Below are 12,156 nucleotides of genomic sequence, written 5' to 3'. Positions count from 1 at the left end.
GGGATCCCCTGCAGATATACTTTGGGACTTCTCTTGTTCCCTTACAGACTTGTCTTGGTGGCTGCTTCTGCCCGTTGTGACTTTCTGTACCCTGATTGGGTTGTTTCCCGATATCTTTGGTTCGCTGCTTCTTCAGCAGCACCCGCAGATCTTTGCTTTACAGCATGTGGATCTCCGCAGATTGGCTCTCCAGCTGGTTTTTCCCCTGGAAGTATAATACCGGACGTTTTGGTTCCTGAACCTGTTTGTGTTAGAATTGTCTGTTTTGTCAGCATTCATCAAACATAAATCACGCATATTCATGCATATTCATAAAACATTCAGATATTCATGTTGCATTTCTTGCCATATATCTTTTGTTTGTTGTGTCTCCTGCAACGGGTGATATAGATCTCTTTACAGATCTCCCCAAGCAGATGTCGGGTGTTATAAATCTCTCCATATAGAGTCAACCCATAAGCAGAAAATGTTGTCTTTTCTTCTGCAGTTCCCCACCGAGATATATCCTCGTGGATGACGGTTTCTTCCGTTTCCTCCCAACACATATATTGGGATGGATTTTCCTATTTGAGTTACATCCTCATTAGGACGTGTCTTTATTCAGTCCGTCTTTTCGGATCATTCCCGAATTGGCTATTTGTCAAATGTCTTGTGCTTCCCAGTGGGTTGTTCCCCAGCGGAATGTTTTTGGGCCTCTACCCTCATACCGGTAGTTGTAAGTCCTATCTTTCCTGGCTTTCTTGACAGAATTTGTGGTTATACACCCTTTATTCTCCAGCCAGAGTTTTGGTCTTCTACCTCATACCCGGTAGTTGTAAAATCCTACTTTCCTGCTCTTCAGCAGTTTGTGGTTTGTTATAACCCTATTTTGGTTTCCCGTGCGGATTTGTGACTTGTTCTATCCCCACGCGGAGTTGTTGGTCTTCTACCCCGTATTCGGTAGATGTAAACCTTAATTTTGTGATTATCTTCATTCAGTATTTGATGATGATTTTCCTTTGCTTGTATAAGTTGCTCAGATCAGCACTTATATCCCTAGCAAGTTTTTGTGGAAAATTGCCGTATGCTAGCAATTTTATCCCTAGTGGGTCTTTTCACCGTATGCTAGTGATTTGTTCCCCGGATCATTGGTTGTTTACCAGTGCATCCCCAGCTAGTCCCTGTCGATAATTGCCGGATGCTTGCAATTTATCCTCAGCAGATCGCCTTTCATTTACCCTTTTGTTGGTAATGTCTGTTGCTCCTTTTGATTGGTCATCATTATATACCTATTCTGGTATCCCGATGCCTTTCTTTTCGGATTTTATCCTATAAACAACCCAGTAACCGGTTCAGGATAATCTGCCATGCGAGTGTATTATTCACGGTCTGCCGGTAATGAATAATATATCTCATGCGCTCTTTAGTTGGAATCCTTTGTTGATTTTCCCCAACTGAGCAAGATTCGTATTCTTTGTAGAATCGAATGTCCATCCTTTAACCAATTTGTGTTTCGGATGATGAGTGTTTTGGAAGTGAAAACCAATTCACGTTTTCGGTAGATCACCTATTATATACCCAGTAACCGGTATCCCTGGTGTTTCTTGCCATGCGAGTGTATTATTCACGGTCTGCCGGTAATGAATAATATATCTCATGCGCTCTTTAGTTGGAATCCTTTGTTGATTTTCCCCAACTGAGCAAGATTCGTATTCTTTGTAGAATCGAATAGCCATCCTTTAACCAGTTTGCGTTTTGGATGATGAGTGTTTTGGAAGTGAAAACCAATTCACGTTTTCGGTAGATCACCTATTATATACCCAGTAACCGGTATCTCTGGTGTTTCTTACCATGCGAGTTTATTATCTACGTTCTGACGGTAATAGATAATATATCTCATGCGAGTATTCTTATCCACGGTCTGCCGGTAATGGATATTGTATCTCATGCACTCTTTGGGTTTGTGTCCCCAGTTGAGTAAGATCCGTTTTCCCGTTATGGATTCGAATGTCCATCCTGTAAGTCGATTTGCTTTTTCAAGCCCTCCTTTTGGATGATGAGTGTTTTGGAAGTGAAAACCAATTCACGTCTTCGGATTTTATCCTAAACAACCCAGTAACCGGTTCAGGATAATTTTCCTTTCGAGTATATTATTCACGGTCTGCCGGTAATGAATAATATGTCTCATCTGAGTATTTTATCCACGTTCTGACGGTAATGGATATTATATCTCGTTCACTCTTGGGTCAATCCTTTGTTGCTTTCCCCTCAGAGTAAGATTCATTTTCTTTGTGGAATTGAATATCCATCCTTTAAACAAGTCTGCTATTCTAGCTTTCTTTCGGATGATGAGTGTTTTGGAACACACACCAATTCACGTCTTTGGTCGGTCACCTGTTATATACCTACAACCCGGTATCCTTGGTGTTCCTTCCTGTTTTTGTTACCCTTATACCGATAACATCTCATTTCTTTGTCGCTTCCCTCAGTGGAACTTTGTGTTGCTTCTCCTCAGGAGTCAGCATGTGTCTCTCCAATGGATTTATTTTCCTTTGGAATTCTTTTCCAGTGTGAGTCCTTCACTCCCCAGTGAATTCTCCTGTCTGTTTTCTGTTGTTCTTTAATCAGAGTCGTGTTTTGATCACGTTATGTCAATTTTGTTTTTTCCCCCAGTTTGGAGTCGTGTCTTGTCCACTTTTCTTTTCTTTTATTATCCCCATAGAGTCTTATTAGAGTCTCTGTTCCTGGTGAGTGTACCACTCCGATGGATCGTCTTTTCTTCTGTGTGAATCATATGCCCCACAGAATTTGTATCTTTTGCATACATACATTCGCATCATGAGGTCTCTTAGGGACCAAAATTTGTCTCATTACTGTTATTTAAGTCCATTCTACCGCGTCGAGACGAAGATTTCTAAACTTCACTTCTCCGGCTAGAATGACCTTAAATAGGGGCATCTGTAAGACCCCAATTTTGGGCCCTAAGATCCCTCATGGCCCATATCATTCATATCATGGCCTCAAGGATCAATGCATGCCTTTGCTTTCCTCTTAGTGGATGGATTGCCTTGTAGGTTTGTTTTCTTGATCACCAAGCATACTCTGCATTTGTATATCTTTGCTTTCATATGTTTATCTTTCAAAAAGTACAAAAATATTGTCAGTTTAACCTTGTTGCTTGCAGTTGAAGCAGTCATCAGCAATTAGGTCAAAGTCAGTCATTGATCAGTCAAAGCAATGGATGATGGCCATTCTTGTGGAATTTGGGCATCATGATCATTAATCAAAGGTTCATACATCTTGTGACATCATTTGAAGTCAAGTTCTCAAGGATTTAGGGTTTGGAAATCATCAGAAGTGGTTCAGTCATCCAAAACCCTAGAAAAGTCAAACTTGGTCAACTGTTGATTTAATCAAGAATTTGATGGATAGAATTGATTTGAAGGAGTTCATTCATGCTTGTGTAAACCTCATCTATCATGTCAAACCTCATCATGGAAGAAAATCAAGTCAAATCAGAAAATTTCCAGAAATAGAAAGTGGACCTGTAATTTCAACTACCAAAAATGGAAACTTCTTGATCTTAAACTTACATCATGATACAAGCTCCAAATGAATTTTTGCCCAACATGAAAGTTGAAGATCTTGTCTTCCCATTTTCAAAAAGTCCAAGAACTCTCAAATCCCATGTGTGGTTGTCAAGATGTGATCAAATCATTTTCATCAATTTTTGAACTTCAACAAGCCATAACTCCCAAACCATAAGGCCAAATTTGGTGGGGTTTTTTCCTACAAACCACATTTTTCATCCTCTTTCCAAAAATATAAATTTCATGACCTAAAACCCTACCATTCAAAATGGCATTTTTGGACCTTTTGCATTTAAATTCAAAGTTTGACCAAACTTTGACTTTTTGTTTCTTTGACTTTTTCTTGATTTGGCCAATTGGGAAAGGTTTAAAATCACATTTGAAACTTGCCTCAAGTCCTAACTCATGCACATTCCATCACCATACCACAATTTTGGATAAAAATGCAAGCTTGGCAATTTGTGCATTTGGCTTCATACAAGTAAATCAAGTACAGCAGTACATGTACAAATCACAAACAGCAATTTGGAAAGTCTTGTTCTGCTCATTTCAGGCCCATTCGACCAAGCCATCACACCCCTTCTTTCACTTATTGCAAAATGGACAAATATGCAAATGGCTTCAAAAGAGTAAAACCAGTACAGCAGTACATGTGCAGCCACAAAACAGCAAACATACAGTCTGTATGCAGCCTGTCCAGGCCCAGCTCATGGCAAACATACACCTCCATTTACTCACTTTTGCATAATTAGCAATTGGCATTTTGATTCATAAAATTAAACTGGGATTAGCATGTGATAATGTGAGCTTAAACAGATGAATATAAGTGCATTTTTCTGCCATTGGCCAACCCTAGCAGCAGCCACATACAGAAAAATACTCTTACTCACTCATCTTGCATCTTGCTCGATTGAGATTTTTCACCCAAAACCATCAAAACACACAAGTAACCATTGTTCATTTCTTCACTTGGACATGATTTGGAAGCATTTTTGGACTTCATTTCCCAACTGAAACCACGTTATCTAGCTCTGTTTTTTCATCAAGCTCGACTATGGCAGGTCAAGTGTGGGAAGGTTTCAAGAGGTGCTGAGCTAACACACTCCATTCTTCATCATTGCAAGGCCAAAGGAACAGCTGTTTGAGTTTGAAATCTCCAAACAACCACTGCACATCAATTTTCTTAAAAAAACAAGTAAGCAACCGACTTCCATTATTCTCCATGCTATGCTATGTTTCAGTTAGTGTGTGTTGTGCTGATTGCAAGGAACTTTAAATGGTTTGAAATGATTAAGTATGATGTAAGATATTTGGGTTTGAAGTATGATGTACAAATGCATTTGCCTTCGATTCATGATGGATAAGGTGTTTTAAGAGAAACCATGCTTTGATTCTTGATGTGTGTTGAATGCTGATGAGATTACCATGCTTGATTGCTGTTTTCTGAATTTTTTTGTTCATGGTCGATTCATGATGATGATGATGAATAATGTTGCATAACTCTGTCCAGAAAATCTCATTAGTGTGCTTATGCTGTTGTTGATTGATGTTAGTTGATGTTAGTTATTGCATGAGTATTGAGGCTGGTTAGGTTTATTTTGTTCATGGTTGATAAATGTTGCTGAATGATGTTGCTGTACCATTACCAATGTCATGATTAGTTGTATGCTGTTGAAATTTCAATTGATGATGATTTTGATAAACACCTTATGCTACTGTTAAATTACCTGTCCTGCTCAAACTTTTGCTTGAATGTTGTATTGGTGTGTTGCTGTTTAGATGTGCATGAGCCTACTGTTTCATTGCCTTGTTTGCTTGCCATGAGATTTGTATCTTGTTTAATGACGACTTTGCTTGGATGATGAATGCTGTGGTATGCCGTTGTTTGAGTTGCAGTATAAACATTACCAATGTCATGATTAGTTGTATGCTGTTGAAATTTCAATTGATGATGATGTTGGTGAACCAAATTTCAAACCATTGCTGCTATACCATGCTGCTAACCATGCTGTTATGCCATGCTGTCAATGCCCTGCTGTTTTAAAAAACTTTAAGCCTGCTTGTAAAGTCCACATGATTGATGTTTGGTTGTGTTGGTTGTGGATATTGTTTTGTTCATTTTTCGTGGTTGATGCACGATGATGAATGCTGTTTGCTTGCATTGTTGGCTATGCTGTTGTAAAACCCTAAGGGGTTTATGAGAAAAACCAGAACTTGCATGTTGGATGTATTGGGTCGCTTATGCTTGGTTATGGTATGATTGTTAGGCTGCATGCTGCTGTTTGTTGGTTGTTGTTCATGAACATGAGTGAGAAAAATGCCTTGCTGTGTTGGAAACCCCTAGGGTTTTAGAAACTCAGAAAATTTGAATGTTATTGGCCAGGTTACTGTTTGATTGGCTGAGAGCCAATCAAAACATTTCGTTTTGCCTTGCCAAAACGCGGTAGTTTTGATTAATGACTGCAGAATTACCAGAATGCCATCCGTTGACTTGTGTTTGACCATTAATCATGCTATGTGTTTCATACTTTGTTCAATTATTCATCAAAATTCAACAATTCATTTTTTGCTCATTTTAATTCCAAAAATTGTGAGATTTTTTGCATTAAACTCGTGAATGTGTCTAGAATTTTATGGTGAATTTTAATTAATTTTCCATGTTCTGGATTTTAAATGATAAATGATTTTTCAACATGTATGCCAAAATGTTACATTGTGCCATTTCAATTGTGAAATTCTCATGACATATCCAATGAGCTTGAAATTTTTTGTGGTGAAACTAGACACATTGACCTTCATTTTGGTATAAAGTTTGTGCATTTATCATTTGTGGATTGAGAGTTATGATTTTTTGAAGTCATGTGTTGCATTTGGTGTCATACCATGATCATGCATTTTCACAATTTTTGTTCACATGCTTCCTCTTATCCAAATCACTTCAAATTTTGCATGAATGATCCCTTGTATGTCTAATTGATGTATGAATTTTCTTGGAATTAATCTTGCTGTTTTCCATTTGATTGAGAATTTTCTTCCATACTTAGTCATTTGTTGACTTTTTGTGCTACACATTGCCAAATCTTTTGTGAAATTCTCAAATCTTATTGTATGACCATGAAATTTCATATGTGATAACTAGACATCTCAAGCTTTGCATTGGTGTTAATCTCATTCATTTCTCTTCTGTTTTCAAATTGATATGAGTTTTTGAAGTTGACCCATGCTTGTTGACTTTCACCATGCTTACTTGAATTTGGTTTGACTTCATGATTTTACTTGACTGCCTTCCTCTCATCCAAATGCCTTGAAATTTTACATGTATACCATGTTAGATGTTAGGATTGAGTGTGATTTATTTCATAATTTTTGAGATTGTTTGAGTTGACTTTTGAATGAAGTCTTGTTGTTGACCTTTTGTGTGCTTCTCTTGCCATGCTTTGCATTCATTTGTGTATGAGATGACCATGATGCATGATTTTATTATGAATCTAATTGAGAATGCTTCTTGAATGTTTAGACTTGGTTTGGGTTGATTTTTTCTTGCTGCCTTGACTTTTTCTTTCATCTTTGACCCTAGGCTAGTCCTAGTGGTCTTCTAAGCTTATGTTGAGTTCATCTGTTTCAGGTTGAGCACCAATGCCTCAAAGACCTTTCAATTTTGATTGAGTTGATTTGTTTATCATGTGCTAACACTTGTTTTGTAGGTTGGCTCATATGCTTGAGTTTTTGTGCCTTGCACAATTGGTCCCTCTGTGGTTGACTGTTGGTTATTTCCTTTTGATTTTGACTGTTGAGCTGTTTACTAACTGCTTTGACTTTTTCAGGTACTTTAGTTGCCTAAGTTCTTTGAACTTGATTGCTTGCTTTGCTTTTTAGCATTTGCTTTGAGGTATAATTACTTCTTCTTCATGTAGTCTGGAGACCCGGTCTGTTATTTGACCGGGCAAACTGTCTGAAGTCCTCCTTAAGAGGCAATGCCTGTGTTTGTTTATATTTGTCCTAAGCAGGAAAAGTCCTTCAAGTAAGGCAATTGGTGGAAGGTAGGGATAAGCAATCTATCCCCCACTATTCAGTGTGTCCTCTCTTTGCTCCCATTACATGGTTGAAGCAATGAGATAAATACCCAAGATCTAATCGAGTCAATAATGTGGAGAGAGTTCCTACTTTCTGAACTCCCACACTTTCTTTGATGCTCTCTCTGATATGAGATAGAAGCAATGAGGCACACCCCTCATCTCCTTTTCATCTGCTTCACCTGAGCCCCTCAATGGCCAGGTTAAGAGCGACCTTCACCTATTATGGTGGACTTTCAAAGTCAAACCCTCTTGTGTGAGCCCCCCATTGTTTGGCTATAGAGTGTGTTGTTTGCTATTCATTGATTGATTGATTGCTTCATGTGCACTTGCTTGCCTGTATGCTATGCATTTATCATCATCAATTGCCATTAATGCATGATCATCTCATTTATCTTTGTGATGCTATCATTGTTGCTTGCCCATTGAGGACAATTGTAAGTCCATCTCTTTTGGCCTTTGCTCCCGTGATATGGAAGGATAGAGTGTAAGACCTCATTGGTCACTCATATCTTCTGTTGCTTTGTTTGTATGTGAGGATACAGCTGTAAGTCCCGGTAAGTTGGCATCTGTTATCCTGTGATCATAATTTGATCTGTTTGATTTATATGTGAGGTTGCAGTTATAAGTCCCTGTAAGTTGGCATCTGTTGTCCTGTGATCATAATTTGATCTGTTTGATTTGTATGTGAGGTTGCAGTTATAAGTCCCTGTAAGTTGGCATCTGTTATCCTGTGATCATAATTTGATCTGTTTGATTTGTATGTGAGGTTGCGGTTATAAGTCCCTGTAAGTTGGCATCTGCTTTCCTGTGATCATAGTTTGTTTTATCTGTTTGTATGAGAGGTTGCAATTATAAGTCCCTGTAAGTTGGCATTTGCATTCCTGTGATCATATTGTTGCTTTTGTTCTTGTATGTGAGGATCCATCATAAGTCCCAGTGATGTGGCATTGGATTTCCTATGAGCATATTTGTGGAGTTAACCTAAGTCCAGATAGATTGGCAGTTGACTTCCATGTTTCATTCTTGTTTTCTTCTGAGGAGATTAGTGTAAGTCCATTGAGTGGCATCTGATATCCTATTTCTGTTTTAGGAGACTGGTGTAAACCCATCTATTGGTATCCGGTATCCGCTTTTTATTTCTTTGCCTGTGGAGATTAGTGTAAGACCATTGAGTGGCTTCTGACATCCCATTTCTGTTTTAGGAGATTGGTATAAGACCATTGATTGGCATCCGATATCCGCTTTTGCTTGCTTTGCTTGTTTGTTATTATCCATTGCTATTCCAAAGGACACACTTGAATCATCTGCTATATGATTTCAAGAAGTGAACCCTCTAAGAAGTTTTGCTATCCATCCTCATCCATTCATCATTCATTATGTCCTAAACCTTTTCACACTCTATCTTTCAAACTTGACATAAGTGTTGTGCAAACATCTTCATGTTTTCTAACTAAAAACCTGGACTCAAGTCCTTGACTCCTTTTTTCAAACTCCATTTCATAATACTTCTTCAAATCAATCTTAATCATACTTTGACTCTACTTTCATAATCACAATCAATTAACTTCACTCATTCACTTGTTTTGGCTTTGTCCATTAATCTTTTCACATTAGCCATAGGTTTCAATTATCATTGTGGTTGATGTAAATCTTGCCTATCCTTAGTGAGTCGACAGTAAGACTTCCGTACTTCAAACAGGGCTAACCCCTCTAGTACGTCGAAGCTATCCTCGCGTGGTGGATGTTGTTTTTGGTCGAGTGTTCTCCCATTGATAATGAAAAGCCTCAGTGCTTGTGTTTAAAACTGAATCCACCAACTTTTGGAAATCTTTTAGCCGAACTACGGCGTTCTGATCCTTGCCTTTGATGGAAGGTACGTAGGCAACGGGTTCATCCGTTCGAACCCAATAACCCAATAAAAAATGTATATTCTTTTCTCATCATCCCAATCATGTTTGCACAATATTTTTGTCATAATAAATAATAATTTAGCATAACAAGTGTGAAAAGGGCTCCCTAGGAGTACCTAGGACGTAGTGGGTGCCTAACACCTTCCCATTGCGTAATTTACCCCTTACCCAGAATCTCTGATCTTTTTATTAGTTTTCTACGTGTAAAACTTCTTAGGCTTTTGTTCGCTTTTTAGCCAGTCCTTTGGATAAATAAAAGTGCGGTGGCGACTCGAAAATTTTCAATGTATCTCATAGCTTATGATTTAATCGATAGATCATATAGCGACGAATACACCGTCACACTCCCCATTGGCAATGGTTTTGTGCCATGTTTTTTATGAGTTGATAGGCGTCTTGGTAGGGTTTGTCCATTAGAGTGCCGCGAACTGCAGCGTCTAGGGTTAATTTAGTGTTGTGCATGAGACCATTGTAGAAGGTGTGGATGATTATCCATTGTTCAAGTCCATGATATGGATAAAGTCTCATCATATCCTTGTACCTTTCCCATGCTTCAAAAAGTGACTCTCCATCTTTCTGTTTGAATCGGTTGATTTGGCTTCTTAGTGTAGCTGTTTTGATAGGTGGGAAATATCGGGCTAAGAAGGATTTCTTCAATTCATTCCATGTTGTGATGGAGTCTTATGGTAGATACTAGAGCCAAGCTATAGTTGTATCTCTTAAAGAAAAGGGGAAAATATGTAGTCGTATGGCTTATGGATTTACACCATTAACTTTCAATGTGTCTGCGTACTGCACAAACACTAACAAATGAAGGTTCAGGTCCTCTATGGGATTACCAAAGAACTAGTTTTGTTGCACGATTTGCAACATAGTGGATTTCAACTCGAAATTTTTTGCCTCGATGGTGGAGGGTGAAATACTCGAGTGTGACTCTTCTTGATATGGAGAAGCATAGTCCTTGAGAGGATGCTTTTAGTTTGTAGCCATATCTGAGTTGGGATATTATACTCTAAGAGAACTTGTCTAATTCAGCGTCTGAGGATAGAATGCTCGATTTTGTTAATGGGTTGTACTAGCTCATCCTCTGAGGAACGAGTGTTTGGCATACAATCAACTAACTATTAGGAAAATATAACTAAATTTTGCCTTAGTCTATACGGTGCAACAATGGAGTTACGATATTGACTAAATTGGTCCCCAACAACAGTGCCAAAGACTTGATGGAGCTATTCCACAAGTGCATAGAATCAATTGTAGTTTTAAAATATATCGAACCCACAAGGACCAATAATCAACCCTATCGTTATCTATTAATGCTATTTAAATCTATAGCTAAAAGTCAAAAATAGGGGGAGACTAAAACTAAGAAATTAAAAATAAAATAGATTTGAAAAATATATCAAATAAGAGAGAAACCGGAACATGGTTTCCAGTGTACCCCTGGGACTCAATAAATTATTGGTGTTTGTTATGTTTAAAATACGTTTTCGCAGAATATATTAGTTTAAAAACACTAGCCTCACACCGTCGTTCTATTGACCAGTGTTATATTGCAGAACCACAAATGTTTTGTTGGTGCTCACCCATTTAAGTTACATAACAATTTTTGAAAACCAACAAGTCCTAATTAACTACTAAGCGATGTTGCTGTTTTAGAAATTAACATCCAATTTTTACTATCTGACACGAATCTCGCACTGTCGTGCTATTGAGCCGATACCTTAGTGTTTTCACTCTCGCACAAAACCATTCTAATTTAAAGCTAAAAACCGAAACCAGAGCAATGATTTTATGCAAAAGTTACGCCAATTCAATTTACTGAGTCCCGTCGGAACGACGATCCTCACACACCGGACTCTATGGATTTAGCTAGACATAACGTGCATACAACTCATGTTATTATTATTGGGCATACAAAATAGAAACATGATAGAGATGATATAGATATGAATTATGATTAGATTTAGTAACACACGCATACAAGATCAGATTCAAGCATATAGTTACTAATTAATAATAAAAGCATATAAAACTTATGGGAAGTGAAACAATGCGGGAAAATCAAATGCGGAAAAAATTGAATAAGGGAAAACTTCAAAATAAATATAACAACAAGATTAATCTTCGAAGATCCAACTAGTGAACATAATTCTGAATATAACGCAGTGTACTAATCCCTTAATGCGAATGATTAGTACTTTTTACGGTAAAATATATGTCTAATGAAAACTAGAAAAACTTGGATACCCTGAAATTGAATGCTAGGTCCTTTATATAGTGAAAAAATGGTAAAGACTGCTTTCAAAATCGTGTGAGAAATAGTGAAGATAAATCAGGGAAGTGGGAGAAACTTAATTCTTTCTGTTGCAATTTTTCAGGAGGCGCACTGCATGGCAGACGCCATGATGGTTGTGGCGGTCGCTACAAGTGTAAAAAGAGAATTATGGAAGTTTTGTACTACATGGAGAACGCCAGGGTATGTGTGGCGGTTACCACACCTCTTTGTCTGTGTCTGCTTTGTTCCTTTTCTCTCTCTGGTGGACTCCATGACTGCCTAGTCATGGCGGGCGCCATGTAGGTGGCCATTAGTGTCTTTTT

The 12,156-nt window shown here is 38.0% G+C and overlaps 1 non-coding gene across 1 annotated transcript; it reads left to right on the top strand.

Moving 5' to 3' along the window:
- Positions 1 to 10,057: 10,057 nt before the first annotated feature.
- On the top strand, positions 10,058 to 10,164 carry LOC127109809 (small nucleolar RNA R71). The gene has a single exon (XR_007797060.1). It is a non-coding gene; the product is annotated as a small nucleolar RNA R71 (small nucleolar RNA).
- Positions 10,165 to 12,156: the final 1,992 nt, after the last annotated feature.

The sequence above is a fragment of the Lathyrus oleraceus genome, chromosome 7 (assembly GCF_024323335.1).
Source record: "Lathyrus oleraceus cultivar Zhongwan6 chromosome 7, CAAS_Psat_ZW6_1.0, whole genome shotgun sequence".
NCBI lineage: Eukaryota > Viridiplantae > Streptophyta > Magnoliopsida > Fabales > Fabaceae > Lathyrus > Lathyrus oleraceus.
The sequence above is the reverse complement of the archived record's forward strand: the minus strand, read 5'-3'. Positions and strand labels throughout refer to the sequence as shown.